At 40.9% G+C, this 6,862-nt stretch overlaps 2 long non-coding RNA genes across 2 annotated transcripts; both read left to right on the top strand.

Moving 5' to 3' along the window:
* The first annotated feature begins 2,230 nt into the window (after positions 1–2,230).
* LOC133441124 (uncharacterized) lies at positions 2,231–6,052 on the top strand. Its single transcript, XR_009782400.1, has 3 exons — positions 2,231–2,341; positions 5,434–5,572; positions 5,765–6,052. It is a non-coding gene; the product is annotated as an uncharacterized LOC133441124 (long non-coding RNA).
* LOC133441123 (uncharacterized) lies at positions 3,962–4,360 on the top strand. Its single transcript, XR_009782399.1, has 3 exons — positions 3,962–4,024; positions 4,168–4,230; positions 4,341–4,360. It is a non-coding gene; the product is annotated as an uncharacterized LOC133441123 (long non-coding RNA).
* Positions 6,053–6,862: the final 810 nt, after the last annotated feature.

The following is a 6,862-nucleotide window of genomic DNA, read 5'->3' as shown; positions in this document are numbered from 1 at the left end:
GAGAGTAATGTGTGTAATTTTAGCCAATATTTCTAGTGTTGGGATTGGGAACATATAATGGCGTGGCCCAGTAGCTCAAAATCGAACCATTTACATAAACTTTAGTAATCCATTGTCTTACAAGCTAATGTTTTGGACAAATCATTTGTTATTTTAATGTTTTTAATATATTTTTTAAATGATATTGACTGTGTTAGGGGGAGTGGCAGCCTAGTGGTTACAGAGGAGGGCTTGAGTCTGGAGGACCCAGGTTTGAGCCCCTGGATTGCAACCAAAGTCAACCCCTGAGCAAGGCCCTTAACCCTTACTGCTCCCCGGGCGCCATGCCATTGCATGGCAGACCACTGCTACTAGTTCAACTAGAAAATGGGTTAAATGCAGAGAAAGAATTTCCCCATTGTGGGAGTACTAAGGGAAGCATTTATTTATTGTTAGCACAGCCACGTGTCTGTGAATATTGAGAATAACGTCAAAATACAGTGTCGAGTATAATTCTCAACACTGTATTTTGACTCAACCTTAATTAACATTAGCATTAGTATTTTTTTCAGCCCTTACGGATGTTCACAATTAAACATATTTGCGGGCAGGTGGAACATTTCCACTGGCCAGGTCTTCAGGTCACTGCTGTCGGCCTTTGGTCAAAGATGCTCTCTCTGCTTTGGTGTAGCAAAATGTTTTTCTTTTTTTTTTGTATTCTATGAAATCCTTTTTTTCCGTCATTACTCTGAATTTGTAATGAAATAATTATTTTTTATATTTAAATCAGCTGACTGACTGCTTGTTACTGTTGGTGATCTTTTCACAAGGTTACATATTGATAACACCAAATATGGAATATTTTAATGAGGGATACTGAACATACACAAACTTAGAACTGGGAAACACCAACTTTAGAAACAAGTATTGTTGATAAAAACAGTTAGAAAATAAAAAAAATAGTGAAATAGCATGTTCTTCTTTGTTACACAAAAATTAACTATTATTCACATATTTTCCTCCTACTCGGTCCTTGGTGTACTGTATGCGGCCATATCCTTGTGTTTTCTGATGCTGCTGTGACACCACTTCTCAGGTCATCACACATCTCCCAGACACGATCCCGATCCCCATTAGCCACGGCAAGCGACCTGCTTTCCTCACAGATTTCTGTTACTTACCCAACGTCTTAGATCAGTCTGGATTGGATCACATGGCTCTGCTTGTTCCAGTTCTTTCCCATCTATGTGTAACGGAGTAGAATAATACTGATTAAATTGTGCAAAAGTAGTGCAACACTGCCATCTACTGGCGCAGTGGTTGGCGAGGGTTCGCACAGACCAGTGAGGATTTCACTGTGGTAAGTTGTGCTCTTGCATGGTCCGGGATGTTAATTAATTTTATTTTGTTTCAGAAGTTAATGTTTCGATTTCTGCCCTGCAATATTCTTACAAGGATCTAGGTTAACTGTTTTTAGCAAAGACTGTGTTTATTTGTTGCTGGAATTGTGTGTTTGAAGATCAGAGAAACGATTTTTTTATGTTAACCTAGCTTAATTGGTTTTGCACGTGTTTCATGTTATTCAGACAGTATCCCGAGACCCATGCAGATCCTCTGTCTTCATACCACTGTGGTTATGTTTGTGTTGCAGGTAATATAAATGTATTTCTTATTTTTATCTGTTTTTGATGCTTTATTGTGCAGTCTTGTTATCTGCAGTTGAGTTTATCATATAATTATTGTATTATACCATTATACGATCACACCATTATAATTTTATTTTGCAACATTAAAATGTAGACTATATTTTTGTTTATGGAATTGCACAGACCAGTGAGGATTTCACTGTGACAGTATCCCGAGACCCATGCAGATCCTCTGTCTTCATACCACTGTGGTTATGTTTGTGTTGCAGAGCTGAGGAATAAAAACACCTATAGTCTACCTGGTCGGCATCTGTCCTATGTGGAAGCGACAGTAGTGTGGAGCTGCATCTTTTCACACACAGCTGTGACCCGTCACATATGTCTGGGATGATGACAGACTCTTCTGCAATCTGGACTTTCAGGTATTTCTTACATATCTCTGATGTGAGAGGGACTCCAGAACTATCATTACCTTCTGCCTCGCTGAGTGCCACAACAGTGATGGCATGTATCAGTTCTTTTGCATGTTCCAGGGACTGTGATTTAATGAGCTGTGCTATTGCCCTCACAAACAAATCTTTAATACATGGTGTTTTGTTTTTCAGACATTTCCACTGGCAGATCATCTTGATGCAGGGTGCAACATCAACTCTCATAAAACAAGGAGGCAGTTTTGCAGATTGGTTCCCTAGTAGGACACCAAAGCACTCATTGATGTAAGGGTGCGTCCCAATACTCCCCCTCGCCCTCCTTTTCTTCCCTAACCCTAACTTTTGCGCGTTCCCGTGAAGGTAGTGGTGTCCCAATTCCTCTTTTCACCTAGGGGGAGGGGGCATAACGAGGGCTAGGGGCTGAGAATAGCCCCTTCAAATCGAGGGATTTCAGATGCTGACTTGGCGAGCGAGGGGGTATGAAGATTTCCCAGAATGCTTTTCGTCGTCATTTGCGGACTGAATCAAAAAAAAAAACATGGAGGACATTTCTGTTTTTTTTGGGAGTAAAATCAATATTTTGAGTTAGTTTCTGCATAAAAATGCATTTTGATTACATTTCTCGGCGCAAACCGATATTTTACTTTCATAATATTCACTCAGTGAATGTACATCATCCCTTTTTTGTCCGTTGTTCGCTAAAATCGCGCCGGAATATGGTTACGTAAGCTACGTAAGCTACGCCGTAGGTTACGTAAGCTACGCCGTAGGCTGCGTCTAGCTCGCCGACCGAGGAAAACATGCTTTACAGACTCGTCTCGATTTTGAGCAAGCAAGCATTTTTTCATTTTTTTGAGTCAAATGGCGAACCGCAAAGAGCAGGAGGATATTGAACCCACAAATGTAAGTATAATGTCCCATGGAATTAAAAAAATCACAGTGCTTTTGTATGTTTTAACAGTACATAGAAATACCACATTGTTTATTGTTTATTTTTAATACCAAAGAGTGAAATTACCGGAGTCAAATTACTTGTTGGACAATGTTAGAACCTGGCCAATAAAGCTGATTCTGATTCTGAGTTAACGTAAGATAATATGTGGCTGTTCATGATGAGTCGGGTAGATAACATTGCCGTGTCGTCATATTTTCTACAAATTTGTTGTATATTTCACATTACTATAAGGCAGCAACGTTATTTGGGGGGGGTTACGAAGTAATAACGTCGCTTGCTGCCTTGTTATCATAGTTCAAACTTTTTGTTTTTTTTGTTTGTTTGTTTTTTTTTACGAGGACGTTTGTGCATTGCAGTAATCACATTTCATTCCAGGGACTCCGGATCAGGTCCGACACCTAATAAGCTTTAGGACTACCAACGAGGAGAATTTTACAAAGAAGAAATATGCTGCTAAACCGCTGTGGGAGTGAGTGATCTAGCTATCTGCTTGCAGAATATCTGTGATGGGGTCCTTAACCATGGTATAACTACTATTCATCACTGTTTTCTGTTACAGGAAACTTATCAAAGAGCTGGAACTGGAGGGAAAGGTGACCACAGCACAAATTGGCAAAAAATGGGAAAATCTTAAAAAAAATATAAGGTAAGCAATGGTTTTGGTAAGTTATATTATCTGCTGAAGAGATGATGCTTAACAAAAAAAAATCCATGTAAAGTATTTATTAATAATCTTCTGTAAATTGTGTGTGTGTGTGTGTGTGTGTGTGTGTGTGTGTGTGTGTGTGTGTGTGTGTGTGTGTGTGTGTGTGTGTGTGTGTGTGTGTGTGTGTGTGTGTGTGTGTGTGTGTGTGTGTGTGTGTGTGTGTGTGTGCTCCAGGACAGACAGTGGGGAGGCCACAGCAGCCTCATGGCCTTTCTACGAAGATATGCATGAGCTTTTGGGGTCCAGACCTTCAATCCAGCCTCCATGTTTGTTGGCCTCTTATGAAGATCCCTCGCAAATACTCATGGTAAGTTTAGCAGTAAAAAAGCACAATCTTATTCCCCAGTCCTTCTTCCTATAGCTAGCTTGTGCTACGACCGGTGGTTCCTCCTGATTGTGAGTGATACGACACTACAGTACCTGAAGATCTAACTGTTATTTTCTTTTCAGAACATAATCGACCCTCCATCCTCACCGGTGTCCTCTCTGACAAATTCAGAGGAAAGCACAGAGGTAATTTTTATTTATACAGTGATAATTAACCTGGTATGATGTTGTGGGTGTGTATGATAGTCCAGTCATGTGTGTAATCAACATGTGTATCCATCTTTTTTTTATCTCAGAACACTTTGGAAGACGCCAGCACATCAGCCTCAAGCTCCGCCTCACCAGCTGGAAGAGGAAGCTGGAAGCTTCAGGCATCAGGTCCTCTTTCCCCCCGATCCCCCCAAAAAAAGAAACTCTCTATGCGGGACTTCCTTCAAGCTGAGGCCGCCAAAGAAGACAGAAGATGTCAAAAAAATGAAGAACACATGGACAGGTTCCTGAACCTTTTAGAGAAAATGGTGGACCAGACACCTCATCAGCAGTAGCAGCACATACACTGCAATTTTTTTTTTTGTACATATTTCTGTGCAAATTTTTTTATATGGAACAGCACCTTTCTTTGTTCTGCGTGCAATGTTTACTTTTTTTCTTTTTAAAAATGTTATTTGAATATAGCAAATAAAGCCTTTTTTACTGCGGATTCTCTCACTATCCTTATTTTACTATTGATCTCGTTGTACAGTTTATAATTTGAGACATTACCTTACTTTGAGAAACCCCAGAAGAGAAAACTGTTGTGAAACAAGTTTTATTAGACAATTTAAAAGTATTTCCAAGTGAGTAAAACCACACAAGTACAAAACTATATGAAGAACATATGGACAGGTTCCTAAACCTTTTAGAGAAAATGGTGGACAGGACACCTCATCAGCAGTAGCAGCACATACACTGCAAACTTTTTTTTTTGTAAATATTTCTGTGCACATTTTTTTATATGGAATATAAGTGCCATATTAACAGCGCTACAGCTGAAATTAAAACAGCTTTTGGCTCTCAGCTTCCTGATCAGGGTAGGGATGGAAACGAGGGGTAGGGGGAGAATTGGGACAGGCACCTGGGCCAAGTGCCCTAGATTTCAAGTGCCCTAAAATCTCCCCCTTCTTTTTTAGGGCTTAGGGAAGAAAAGAAGTGCGAGTGGAGAAAAGAAGGGCGAGTGAAGGAGAATTGGGATTGGCCCTAAGTCTTTAGGTCACGATGATTAGTAAAAGCCTTCACTAGAGCACCAAGGAAAGCAAGAGAAAAATCACTCACAACTTGTTTTGGCATTGGTGCACCTGCACGAATCCAGAGTGAGCCACTGTGCTATTGCAACTGCATCATGTCTTTCAGACAACATCTGGACCACTGGGACACTGGAGCTGTTGGATCCTGTCAGGACGCCTTGGTAGAGGAATATGTGGCCAGATGAGCCATTTGGTCTCACCAGTTTTTTCACCACTGAGCCAGTTGCGTCAAAACACACTGTCTGGTGAAATTTCTTAGACAATGTTTTATACACGTGCATTTGTGTTTGACTCCAGTAGTGGCAGAAAAACTTGTCAAGGCCAATGTCTCTGATGCTACCACTGTGGGGAACGCTGTATTTTAAAAGATGCAGCGACTTAATGGGATCTTTGTCACCCAATTCTAAATCTTTCTTTTTTTGTTTTGCCTTCCTCAGGGTGGCCAAATTTGGAAGATGGCCTGGCTCAGGATCTCCAAAATCCATCAGCGTGGTTGCTTGGGATGCCCGCCATACATGGGGTTCCTTCCTGCCCTCACACAGTTCTGTGGCTACTTGCTCACGCAAATGTCCAGACAGGAAACGTTTACAATGACCTGTGTGCTTGGACTCGTCAATGTTTTTTATGTTGCACTTGAGGACCATTGGGCCGTTTAGTACAGGCTCTTTTTCACTTTTTATATCAAGCTGGCTTCGACACTCTTTGCAGTAGCCTTTTATAACAATGTAATTTGTGGCCTGTGAAGGATACACCTTGGCTCTCTTAAAAACAAATGTGCGATGACGTAACGTGGAAGGGGAGATACTGTACATGGCGGCACCCGGTCACTGAAGAAAACATTTGTTTTCACTTTTTTTTCTGACTTTTTCTAATAAAAACTCAAACTTCATACATCGATTACTAACCGGAATACTATTACCACGCACTGGAGGACTTAGCAAACCTAGAGGATTATATCGATCACTATTACAACCGCTCCAACATGGACAACAACCCGCAGGACTCATCCGACCTATCCAATCCAAGCAAATGGAAAAAAACTTCATCCACAGACACAGACGATCTGCCACCCACCACAGAAGTCGAGGTCAGTATATTGCAATCTATAAATAAAAAACTGGACCTACTGGTAACACTGCATGAGGAAATAAAAGAACTTCGGACAAGCCTAGATTACACCCACAACTACATAGAGAAATTAGAGCAGTCAAATAACTCCCTTCAAACCTCCGTTAAAACACTCACTGAAAACATGGACAAAAAAATGAAAGAAACCATACTGGACATTCAAACCAGAAGCATGCGTGACAATCTCATATTTTCTGGCATCCCCGAACACCCATCTGACAACCCAGAAATACTCGTTAAGGATTTCCTGAGAACTGAACTTAAACTCCCCCCGGACACCGTAAACCACATCACTTTCCACCGTGTTCACCGTCTTGGATCCCGCACAAACAAATCACCCCGACCCATCATCGTCAAACTGGAACACTATAAACACAAGGAACTGATTAAAAGCAGAGGAAAGGAAC

The sequence above is a fragment of the Cololabis saira genome, chromosome 3 (genome assembly GCF_033807715.1).
Source record: "Cololabis saira isolate AMF1-May2022 chromosome 3, fColSai1.1, whole genome shotgun sequence".
NCBI lineage: Eukaryota > Metazoa > Chordata > Actinopteri > Beloniformes > Belonidae > Cololabis > Cololabis saira.
Note: the sequence above shows the minus strand (reverse complement) of the source record. Positions and strands in the feature narration are given on the sequence as shown.